Source organism: Phocoena phocoena, chromosome 2, assembly GCF_963924675.1.
Source record: "Phocoena phocoena chromosome 2, mPhoPho1.1, whole genome shotgun sequence".
Taxonomy (NCBI): domain Eukaryota; kingdom Metazoa; phylum Chordata; class Mammalia; order Artiodactyla; family Phocoenidae; genus Phocoena; species Phocoena phocoena.
The window spans coordinates 78,577,751-78,590,749 of record NC_089220.1 but is presented as its reverse complement, the minus strand read 5'-3'; positions in this window follow the sequence as shown (position 1 = coordinate 78,590,749).

The following is a 12,999-nucleotide window of genomic DNA, read 5'->3' as shown; positions in this document are numbered from 1 at the left end:
TTGTAGTCAAAGTCAACAAATAAAAGTCTTTCTTTGCTAGGTTTGTAAAATACATTCAAAGAAATATTTAGCGTTAACCTTAAGGATTATTTTATTCTCTTCACATTTTGACAGACTTTCTCTCTCTCCTTTTTTTTTTTTTAGAAATCTGTTTTCTATAGCTGCTACAAAAAATTACCTCAAACTCAGTGGCCTAAAACAACACAAATTTATTATCTTATGGTTCTGTAGGTAAGAAATCTGAATTAGGTCTCACTAGGCTAAAATCAAGGTGTCGACAGGCCTCCAGTCCTTCAGGCTGCTCTAGGGGAGAATCTGTTTCCTTGTCTTTTTCAGCTTTTATAGGCTAGCCACATTCCTTGGCTCAAGGCCCCATTCCTCCATCTCTCTTGAACAGCATCAGCCAATACCTTCTCACATGGCCATCTATCTGGGTCTCTCTCCAGTGCCTCCTTCTTGCACTTACAAAGATGCATGTGATTAGATTGTTCCTACCTGAAGAATCAGGATAATCTCCCCCATCTCAGTGTCAACTGATGAGCAACCTTAATTCCATGTGTAACCATAATTCTTGCTTATCACATAAGCTAACATACCAACAAGTTCCAGGCTTTAGGACACAGACATCTTGCGGGGGCCATTATTCTGCCCCTAGATAGTTAATAATTCTTGCAGCTAGATGATGGCACACAGGGTACTAATTTATCAACTTTTATAAGTTTTAACTTTTCCAAAATACAAAGGTAAAACAAATAAATTTAGGATCCTATATCACCCAAGGAATTGTGTCCAGAAGAGAATTCTAAATTCAGTTACAACCTCATCAGTATTCAGCCTCTTAGGAAATTTCCATATTTATTTCCAGTGAACTATCTGAAAAAAAAGATAAAATAATGCAACAATTTTAAAACTTAGAAGTATAAAAACATAGGCATACATTTTGCCTCTAGCAAACAGCTCTTCCTCAGATTTCATGCTAAAACAACAACAACAAAAATTTTTAAATAATTTTTTAAAATACTCATTAAAGATTCTTAGAACTTTCAGGTTTGGAGAGCTCTTTCACACCATCTGGTCCAAGAAATATCTGACACATGACTTTCATGTCAAATGATCATCCACACTTTTATTGAACATCTCCAGAGGTAGAGGTGGGTCACAACCTCCGAAGTAGTCTACTGGACAACTATGATTACTAAGATTTTGTCCCACCCATATGACTTTGGAGAAAAAGTATACTACTGCTTCTATTTAACATTCTACAAATATTTGAAAGTAGCTCATATGTCACCCTGAGGCTAAATACCTTTAGTTCCTCTAGACATTAGTGGCAACCTGAAATTGGTAAAGAATGAAGACTATGTCCCTATGGAACACTATACTGGAGGAAAATTTGTCAATTTAAATGAAAGCCCTGGGCTTCCCTGGTGGCGCAGTGGTTGAGAGTCCGCCTGCCGATGCAGGGGACATGGGTTCATGCCCCGGTCTGGGAAGATCCCACATGCCGCGGAGCGGCTGGGCCCGTGAGCCATGGCCACTGGGCCTGCGCGTCCGGAGCCTGTGCTCCGCAACGGGAGAGGCCACAACAGTGAGAGGCCCGCGTACCACAAAAAAAAAAAAAAAAAAAAAAAAAAATGAAAGTCCTCCAACAACTCATTTATCTGATAAATTGAATCACAATACATTGGGAAAATCTAGAGAATATTTTACTCACAGGTATACTCCAAAAGCCAGTCCCACAGACTTTCTGGGATTTTTAACCTTTCACAGAAAGGATATTTCACCTGGGTGGTTAAGTAACCATTTTTGTCCTCGGTTAGTCCTGGACATAGCTGTCCTGCACACCTGTGAGCCATGAGCACAGATGACGGAACCACGGAGGCCAGAGGAGCTCAAAGTCTGGTATGATTGATCTGAAGGGCTTTCAACCTTCACTGAAGATCTTTCATTAATAAGGACCAGTTGAATTTCTGCTTCTGTAACTTGAGAGAGAAGTGGATCTCTTTTCACCAATTAGCAGATTTGAAAACAATTTTACCTGAAAAATAAAATGTAACAGAAAATGCAAATTCTCCTTTTCACTTTTCTAGTACCTCACTTGACAAGATTTGCTGAGAAGCTTACAATGACAAAAACCAAACAAGAGGCCATGGCGTTGTAAAATTTAAATCTTTTAAAGCTTATTTAACACAATTGTATTACCTCAGGAAAACCTTAGTTCTAATAAAACCTGTAACAGGACCAGAGCCATGCCATTAGATTTCATTAGACAATATAGATAAATTCTAGACAGAGTTATAGGTATGAAATGAGTGGGGAAAATATTTATAGAGGCTCAACTGATAGGAGGCTCAGTTCTCACCACCTTACAAAACAGTTAACTGCCTCAACTTTTGTCAATCAGGGCCTCATCCTGTACAGCCAACTGAAAATATAAACCAATAAAAGCCCTGGTTAAGACATTTTGCCCTGAAAGCTATTCAATGACTTTTCAGAACTGAGATCTTTCCTCTTCAATAGCTTGTTTTACATGTCTGTTGACTCTGGGTATAGTGTTGATAGCTCCTGGTGCGACTCTACCGTTCATTCTATTTTCAGAAAGGATCCCCTCTGTTCCCCCAAATCATACACTTATTAGACTGCTGGACTGTTCACCCAAATCATACACAACCCACATGCCTGACCAATTACTGGCCATAGTTACGCAGGCCTTTAAACTTAGCTATTGTGCTACAGACAGCCACCACGCTGTCCTGCCATTCACCACTTCATGCGATATCTACCAGAAGCACTTTCAGATTACGTGCAGCTTTTATCAACTTTTGCCTCTGTGGACAGGAATTAGTTATGGGTCAAGAAATAGGAGCTCATCATATACCACTCTCCTCACCCTATCCCTATATGTACACAGAAATAGATTACTGACACAAGAGTTAGTGTTACTCAGGATGATCTTTTAACACAGCACTTTATTTTTTTCATAGTTTGTGTTACCCTGTTCTTTTGAACTTCTTTCTAAACAATCTTAGAAGCATGTCTGGATATACTCAATTAAAACTACCTTATAACAGAAACTATTTGGCTAATGCAATTTAAGTCTTGCAAACTCAGAACAGCCTGAACAGGCAACTGCCCCTGATAGCTAATCACTGCCAAAAGGAAAGGTTACATGTCAACCATTCTAAAACCAAAGTTAGTGTATTTGTTAGGTGGTGTTTAAAAATAACAAGCCAACCAGTAAGTTAACTTATTTATTTGGATTGGTATAAATGTCACAAATAAGTCATCTTGGCAAATATTGAGGCAGTAGCATTATTAAAGGCAGGCATTACATGAGTACTTTATTAAGACTGTGTTTTGGTGAAGGTGGCATCTGGTTATATCTCCTTTAAAAAAAAACTCTTTTCAAACGAAAATCATACCCACTATGCTATAAGAAATAGGACATATGGCCTCTATGACCCATCTGTCCATCTGATTAAATGACTCCAAAATCATTCTTTTGAAATATCCTGGCCTTTCCAGTGGGTACAATTTCGGCTCACTCAGGGGGTAGCTTGGCTTTCTTTCCTAAATTGTTTTTTTAACGTCCACACAGAGATGTAACATAGCTCTAGTGTTTGCCAAGGTTCACCAATGTCTGCTCAGCTAGCCTTATTCATATCCTCTCCCTCATCTTTTCTCTTCTTTCACTGTCATTTTTACTCACTCAGTGTATGATTTCTGTGTGCTGCTTAAAATCCTCTATGTATATATATTTAATAAATGAGTAGGTGCACAGACAGAGGAATAGATGGACAAATGTGTTCTGCTTAAGAATGAACCTGAGTCCTTTTCTGTAATGCAGCTTCGTGTTTATTACACATGCGCCAGGAGATCTTTCGAACCCCACCTTTTGACATTTTCCACCACGTCCTTCACACGCCAAAACACTGAAGCGGTTGCAACTCCGTAAACATATACCATTTCTTCTTTGGGACAAATTTCTAAACCATCTGGGATCTGATATCCTCATCAGAAAAATAGAATAATACTTACCTTTTAGGGCGGTTGTAAAGATTAAAAGCATTACTTTATGAAAAGCTTATAACATGGTGCCTGGCACATAGTAAGTGCATCACACACGTTAGTTGTTTTTGTGACTGTTGTGATAGCAATGATGGGATTTTCCCCCAAATCCATGGTTTTATACGTACTTCTCCCTAAAATACTGCCTTGTCCACCTGGCAAACTCATATTTATTTTTCTGTGAGGCCCTCCTAACCCCTATGGGACAAGTTAAGGTCCTCCTTCTCTGTACTTTAAAACATTTTTATAGACATTTATTTTTGTATTTAATACATTATACTCTAAAGATGTCTGACGTCTTCTTTTCCCCACGAGATTGTTAAAGGTGGGGGACATGTCTCCTTAAGGATATCCCTGACACTTAGCACAGAACAAATCATCAATACGTGGGAAGAATGGAAGGTAGGAAAGAGAGGAAGGGGAATGGAAGGTTAAGAAGGGAAGGAAGAAAGGAAAAAGAGGAAGGAAGGTGCAAGTGAACAAATGAAGCCAGTCTTCTGACAGCTATCCTGTCCTCCATCATTCCCGGATGATCTCCAACAGTGATGCATGCCTCTCATTTACAGATTCTTTCAGCGTGCTGATTGACAGTTCCCAAGTTTATCACTCAGAGCATAAATAACTCCAGTTCTGCAAGATATTAATTCATTTTCAGTGACTAATTTGCCTCCTGTTTGATGATAATGCCAACTATTGACTAAGGCAAAATCCCTCAGCTTGTCAACCAAAAAAAAAATTGCTTATTCAGAAAATGGCTCATATAGGAAAGAAGCAGCTGCTTTCGAAATGGACACAAATGAGCCAAAATTTGTCCCTTTAGAAAAAAAATCTTATCCCAGTGATTAATTTAGCTCCAATGGTGAGGTTTTGGTGGAGACAAGTGGAAAATGAAGGATAAGGGAGCACAAAGTAAGCATATCGATTTTCGTCATCATTTGCTTTCTCTCTGATAATTTTCCCTGTCTAGATTTTCTAAGTTATAGATGCAGGGTTCTTATTTGATCTAGCCTGTTATATCGGAGAAAGAAAATTCAGTCAGAAAAATAAAATTAATTGTAAACTGGAAACATTTTCTCATAAAGAGCAACAGTTTTTCTCCCTTGATGTGACAAAGATCCTCTTTACGAACATCCGTTTAGGACACACTGTTCACTGGCAATAGAACTCATGAAAGTGAGTAAAATTTTCCCATTTTATGAAACAATATTTCAAGCTCTGAAAATGCTACAAATATATAAATTTTATCCGATAGCCTGTTGGATGATCCTAACAGTAATAAAGGTTGCCAATTTCTTTCTATGGTGAAAAGATGTGTGGTAACTAGAATATAAATGAGGTTGCTTTTCTCACACAAACACACACACGTTCTCTTGCCACCAATGGAGGGAATGACCAAATGTAGATCACAAAGTCAGCTCTCTTCTTTCAAGCCAGGTTCTTCTCCAAGCCAATTTGTTTGTGGGACCCAAGCACAGCCCTTTGGAGCAGGCTCAGTCCTTCTCCCAGGAGCTCGTTGTACTTCCTGCTTTCTGTCCTCTGCATCCTCTTCTCAAAACTACCGACCAAGGAGCCTTCTAAGGTGAATCCTACTCTACTCTTACTCTTTCCATCTTCAGATAAACACTTGTATTTTCTATCTGTATTTTGTTTGATCTCTTTTCCTAACTCTCTTTGGCGCTTTTATAATTATTCTTGTCTTTTGACTCTCTCTTATATCCCTCCCCAAATCCTACTGCAGCCATGTGATTTCTACCCCTTCCAGCCCATCCTACACACCAATGCCATAGTATGTTTCCTAAGTCACAATTCAGAAAGAGTTCAAATTTCTTAGCTCTGACCGTAAGCCTTTTGCAGTCTGGCCACAGTAGCCTATTTTTCAGCTACATCACCAACCATTTGGGCTTTTGGTTATCACCCTCCTCACCCAGAACCTGCTCCCTCTACAGTCTTCTCTGCACCAGTAATTGATATGAACAGCCAGCCAGTTACTCAAGTGAAGAAAATCCAGGAAGTTTATTTGAGTCCTGCCTGGCACCGCCACATCTAATACATCCCCAGGCTCCTTGACGCTACTTCCAGAGCATATGCCCACTCTGTCCATTTCTGTCCATTTGTGCTACTGCCTATCCAAACACCGTCATCAACTAAGCCCTGAACTACTACAGTAGTTCCTATTTGATCTCTCTTGCCTCTCCACAATCCAGTTCCCACACAACACCAGAAGAGAGCTTTGTGGAAACATAAATCAAATCACATCATGGCCCCTACTTCTGCCCCTATGTCATCTGGCTCATGTGAACCTCTTTGACCCCAGCCTTTACCACTTTATCTTCTCCTACTCTGCACCAGCCAACCTGGCCTTCCTTATAATCTTCTAACCCACATTTTCACCTGAAAGCCTTATTAGCACTAGCTGTTCCTTCTGCCTGTGATGTTTTTCTCCCTAAACTTTGCATGGCCACTTATCTTTGTCATTCAGCTCTCAGCCGAAATGTCACTATATTCTTTACCCAATATATATATTCTTTACCCAATATAAAGTAGTTGCTAGGTCACAGTCATCATACCCTGCATGGAATTTATCTGATATTTCTTTGTGTTTTTCTGTTTGTATGCTTATCTTCACTTGTTCACTGCTGAATTCTCTCATATCTAGAACAGTGCTTGGCTCTCAATATGTGTTGAATGAATGAATGAAACTTCCTTTCCCATCTCTATGCCCTGTCCACAACACTGCACAATATTCCTGATGGAGAATAATAGGACTGACAACCAGAAGTGGATGGAGTTGCTATGGAGACAGTAAGGCTGAGGAAGAGGAAGAGGAAACACCTGACTAGAGGGGAGCATCTTTTTTGAATGATAGTTATGAGATATGATCAACTAGGATCTTCAACATCAGCTTCAGGAAGTTTGGATCAAACATGATGTTATAGAGGATCCTTCTTAAATGTGGGGAAACAAAAACTGAATTCCATGAGGTCAGTGATGTTTGTTTTGGTCAATACTATAAACCCAATACCTCAAAGAGTACTTAATGCACATTGGGTGCTCAATAAATAGTTGAAGGCGTAAGTAGGTGAACAAACATGATATAATCTTTAAGATTCTTTTTTTTTTTTTTTTTTTGCGGTACGCAGGCCTCTCACTGTTGTGGCCTCTCCCGTTGCGGAGCACAGGCTCTGGACGCGCAGGCTCAGCGGCCATGGCTCACGGGCCCAGCCGCTCCGCGGCATGTGGGATCTTCCCGGACCGGGGCACGAACCCGTGTCCCCTGCATCGGCAGGCGGACTCTCAACCACTGCGCCACCAGGGAAGCACCTTTAGTATTCTTATTTAGAAATAGTTTATAAGACACAAAAGAGATAAGAAGACTGTAGAATAAAATTTCTCAAAATCTGGGCAATGGATTCTATTTAAGTGATTTATTAAGATCCAGTTTCCTGTGCCTTTCCTAAGACTTGCTGAGTGTCATCTAAGCCTGGGATCAAGAATCTGAATGTTATGAATTTCCTGTATATTTTTTAATATGCACACTAAAGTTTGAGAATGACTGCCCTGGGAGAGGTAAGATGATGAAAGACCTAAAGTAGGATCTATATCTGAGGAAATTAGTGAAAGACAAGCTGCCAGAATTTTGTGAAGTAGGGGAAAGAGTCAAAATAACTGTTTGCAACCTGGCAGACAGGGAATTACACTGTCATTGGTAAAATATAGGAGACTTGTGCATCATTTAAAAACATATAAGGTAATAGATTTTCACCTTTTGGAAGACAATATAAAGGCATATATGTAAAGGTGGAAGGTGAGACTAAATTAAGATTATTATGGGCTCCCAAAATGATGGGAGGAATTGCACTATAATAAGTAGCAAAGGTATTGCCACTGAATCCCATAGTGTGAGAGTGCTAAAGACAAGTCTCATTTCTTACTGCCAAAACCTTTACTAAAGTCATGTAACTCCTGTTTATTTCATAGCGAAAGCATTGCATATGTCTCAGTAAATAGTTCTTTGTGTACTAGATCCTTGAAATTGGCTTCCTCCCAGCCATAACACTGGGGAACTGCTAGAACACAAGAAAGGATCTAATTAGAGGAAAGATCTGAGTGCAAATGTCTCTGGTAAATAGTAACATTTTAGAAAGTTGTTCTGTTTTCCATAGTTCAGATTTTATTCATAATTCATAGGCTTCAGAATCTAGAATCCATACTTAGTATCAGATTTTTTTGATGTAAAGATAGGCTGAGGCCAGTGAATGTGACTCATGAGATAAATCTTAAAACTTGGAACTACTTTTGTTACGTTAGCCTCTGTACTTTTTTTAAAAAATAAATTTATTTATTTTATTTTTGGCTGCATTGGGTCTTCGTTGCTGCATGCAGGCTTTCTCTAGTTGCAGCAAGTGGGGGGCTACTCTTCGTTGTGGTGTGCGGGCTTCTCATTGCAGTGGCTTCTCTTGTTGCAGAGCACAGGCTCTAGGTGTACGGGCTTCAGTAGTCGTGGCACATGGGCTCAGTAACTGTAGCTTGCATTCTCTAGAGCACAGGCTCAGTAGTTGTGGTGCGTGGGCTTAGTTGCTCCGAGCATGTGGGAGCTTCCCGGACCAGGGATCGAACCCATGCCGCCTGCATTGGCAGGTAGCTTCTTAACCATTGCGCCACCAGGGAAGTCCCAGCCTCTGTACTTTTGTGTTAAGAGTAACCTGACGTTTAAAATACCCAGTGAGTTGAATACCCAAAAGTAAGTTAGTCCTTCCCACCATGATGGACAGATGTTTAATATATACTTGCAGATTGATCATCATAAAACTACAACTTCCTCTTGTCAGGATCTAGTCCATCACTATCATATGAAAGAAGTAAAAGAAGGAAGGTCAGCTGATAGAAGCAGTACTATACTGCTTCTATACTCAGGAGACCGCTTGCTTCACGGCAACCATTGTAGAGACTCTGATTTTTTGAGTCTGTTGCAAAAGTAGAGGCAATATATTAAGAGATTCTATGTGAACTGTTCTGCAGGTAAGACCTTTCTGTTGTTTTTTTTCTCTAACGTGAATAAGAAGTAATGTTGACCCCAATTTTTTAAACAACAGCAGAGGAAAAAAATGAAACTACTGCTTGAAAATGTATGCCACAAAATTTGAGTCATACATTAGTGAGGTGTGGGATACTATAACTAATCACTTCATTGTTCCTGTTAAGGGAGCTATGAGTGTGTCTCGGCAAAAAAAAAAAATGCCAAAAGCTAAGTAAGGCAGCATACCTGAGAGTAACAATTCCCGACCCGCCCTAGAAATGTCTGGCGAAGAGAACATATTTAAACATAAAAGAGGTCCAGAATTTTCTTCATGGGGAGTTCTATGCTTCATAGATGACCATTCCTAGGGCAACTTTCATACAGGAATTCTAGATCAAGAAACTAACCTGAAAAAAAAAAAAAAGAAACTGACCTGATGAGGGAAATAGTTTAAACTCTTTAAAGTGTGCTAAAAATTACTACTGATCAATACCAATTCAAATATTGAAAGAAGGATCTTGGGGTTATTTATGCATTCTGTCAATAAATATTTCTGTACAACTTTATCTCTGCATGATATAATTATGTTTTAATATCAACTATCAGAGTCTTACTCAGCTTGATCCTGCAATAAGAAGAAAGGAAAATGATTTCTTGAAGATCCTTAGATCTAAACTACTAATTGTCTCAGACTTAAATAACTAATTAGCATACAGTCCATGGCCTCTTTTGCTTGGTCCCCTCAGTACCCAAGCTACCTAGAGGATGTCCAATGCAGAAGCAGAGGAGGAAAGAAGTGATCCTTATCCAGAGGCTTAGAGCATTGGACATAAAGTCAAATGTTTCAAAAGACAAAGAGCTTTTCTGTGTCCTTGGCTTGTTGTGAAATGGCTCACTTTAAAAATATGAAGGGACTTCCCTAGTGGCATAGTAGTTAAGAATCTGCCTGCCAATGCAGGGGACACGGGTTCAAGCCCTGGTACGGGGAGATCCCACATGCCGTGGAGCAACTAAGCCCGTGTGCCACAACTACTGAAGCCTGTGTGCCTAGAGCCCATGTTCCACAACAAGAGAAGCTACCACAATGAGAAGCCCGTGCACCGCAACGAAGAGTAGCCCCTGCTCACAGCAACTAGAGAAAGCCTGTGCACAGCAACAAAGATCCAATGCAGCCAAAAATAAATAAATAAAATTTATTTAAAAAAAAACAATATGAAGATCCTCTCCCTTCATCTTAATACTGTAATACTTCTATTATTTTTATCACTTTCTCCCACATGGATAAAGATCAGTCATACACTAGAAGGAAGAAGTGTTTTTTTTCTGAAGAGAGATATGTTTTCTATGTGTCAAGGACAACTGAGCTCAGAAGGCATAAATTAGATTTATTTAGAGGCTGAATTTATATAAGACTAAATTGTGATATTTTATTTCCCTCAAGTTTGGCCTTAAAACCATGCCACTTTGTTCTGAAGGTATATTTTTATTTTTGTAGATATTAGATTTATAGGCCTTTTGTGAATGACAGATAACACTGTTACATTTAGGTATATTTTAATCATTTAGCAATGTGCTAATAACCAACTGCATTTAGTGAATGAATATTTTTTAAAAACTCTGAAATGCAACTCTTTAAATCTACTGTTGATATTTACATTTTTTCATCAGAGTGATTGTGCTATAATTACCTAGAAATAAATAGCCCCTAATTTTGCCCATGTCTAGTCCTCCTTTCAACAATAGCTAATCAAATGTTTAGAAAGCAAAAATTAAAAGAAAATTTCATTCGTGATGCTCAACAACTACAAAATACTTTTTAAGTTTTTTTGTCAGAAGATTATAATGTTTTTTTGTAGGGCATTAAAAAGGCATAGAACCAGAGACATAAATATAAGAGAAATAAATCACTTTCAATAATTTAGTCTAAAAACAATTAACTCTAGGTCATTTCTCAAAGTCAGTCTTCTAGGTCAGAAAAATGGAAAGTAATTTAGAGAAGCATAATACCTTTTACTAAATATTTCAAATCCAGGACGTCCATCTATATTATAAGTAGCTAGAGAAAGAATTATTTAACAGTTCAGACACTTCCCAGCTATGAACAACCGACTTGCAAACATCAACTCGTGAGTAAAGGGATGTACACTTTCCTCTCCCCACTTAACAAAGCATTTAACAAAGCTAAATTGGTGCTGGTTTTGGGAACTTCCTAGTTTACATCTCTTCTCTATCCCTTCCATTCTGTATCGCCAAGAAGATTGTGCACAAACCACACACAGCAAGTTAGCAGCTTCTCCGAGATGGAGAGGGACTCAGAACCCTTCCATTTATTGAGACTCTCGGTATGTTAAAATTTCTAAATGTGTTAAAATGAGGTTACAAAATTTGTAGCCAAACTTGTATTTTAAATGTTCAATCCTGAAAATGAGTCTCAATGACAGTGTGGATAACCTCATTAGGAGACAACATCAAGAGTCTGAATTTGAGGCCCTCAGGAGGATGAGAACAGACCAAACGGCTCTCCAAACTCTTCTCTATAATTAGCCCTGCTATTTACTCCCAGGTTTCAGTCTCTTGCAGTTTTCTATCAGGTTTCCCTGCCACCAGTATTTCATACTTCGAATCTATCCCCCATAATGCTGCCAGAGTGATCTTTCTAAAATACCCATTTGAGGACTTCCCTGGTGCCACAGTGGTTAACAATCCTCCTGCCAATTCAGGGGACGTGGGTTCGAGCCCTGGTCCGGGAAGATCCCAAATGCCACAGAGCAACTAAGCCTGTGCACCACAACTGCTGAGACTGTGCTCTATGGCCCGCGAGGCACAACAACTGAGCCTGCGTGCTGCAACTACTGAAGCCCACGTGCCTAGAGCCCATGCTCCACAAGAGAAGCCACCGCAATGAGAAGCCCGTGCACCACAACGAAGAGTGGCCCCGCTCGCCACAACTAGAGAAAGCCCGCGTGCAGCAACAAAGACCCAGCACAGCCAAAAAATAATAATAAAAAATAAATTAAAAAAATTTTTTAATTAAAAAAGATAAACAAAATGCCCATTTGATGATGTTATTCCCGTTTAAATCCCTCCTCAGACTTCCAGTCATCTGTAGGATAAGGCAGGCTGCTTCACATGGGGACCACAGTCCCACCTGGCTCACCCCTCCATTTCTGTCTCCTGGCACATTCCTTCTCTCCTCTCAGCCTCTGTACTCAGTGCACTTTCATTTGCTCCCAGTATTCCCAGAACCTGGACTGTTCTGGCTCTCTCCTTCTGCCTGTAAAATACCTGCTCCTCCTTCAGGATTCACCACAAGTTTTTGAGGAACCCTTCGGGAGGCTCTGGCCACCTTCTTTTTTTTTTTTTCTGGCTCCACATAGCCTAGTTACTTTTTCACAGTCTTTATCACAACTGTTGCACTTAGTTGCTTATGAGTTTGACTCACCTTACTACGCTTGAAGTTTCTTGAGGGCAGGGACTGTGTTTCATGCATTTTTTTTTAATCCTCAGTACCTGAGCACAGAGGGTACTACATTAATTCATATTACCATATTCTCATCTCTGTTGTTGCTGTTCCATTTACTTGATTTTTCTTCATGCTTGTTTCTTTTCCTCTTTTCACCATTCTATTTTTGAATTTTAAAAGGCACTTTCATCTTAGCTCGTAAGAGTTAAAATAGTGTTATTCAAAGACTTTTATCATGGATAAGCAGAATTATGTTTTGAAGGGGAATTCTACATAATTTTTAAAAAGCCATCAGCTTCTAAATTCCTCGAGAATACAAGCCTCTCCATGACAGTTTCCATACATCTCTTCTTCTCATACTTAAATCTGCTTCTCTTCAAGCACTGAGGGACACGAAAATTTTAAGGTTTTATTCAATTTTATTATTTCTATCTTGGTTTTATTGCTGCAG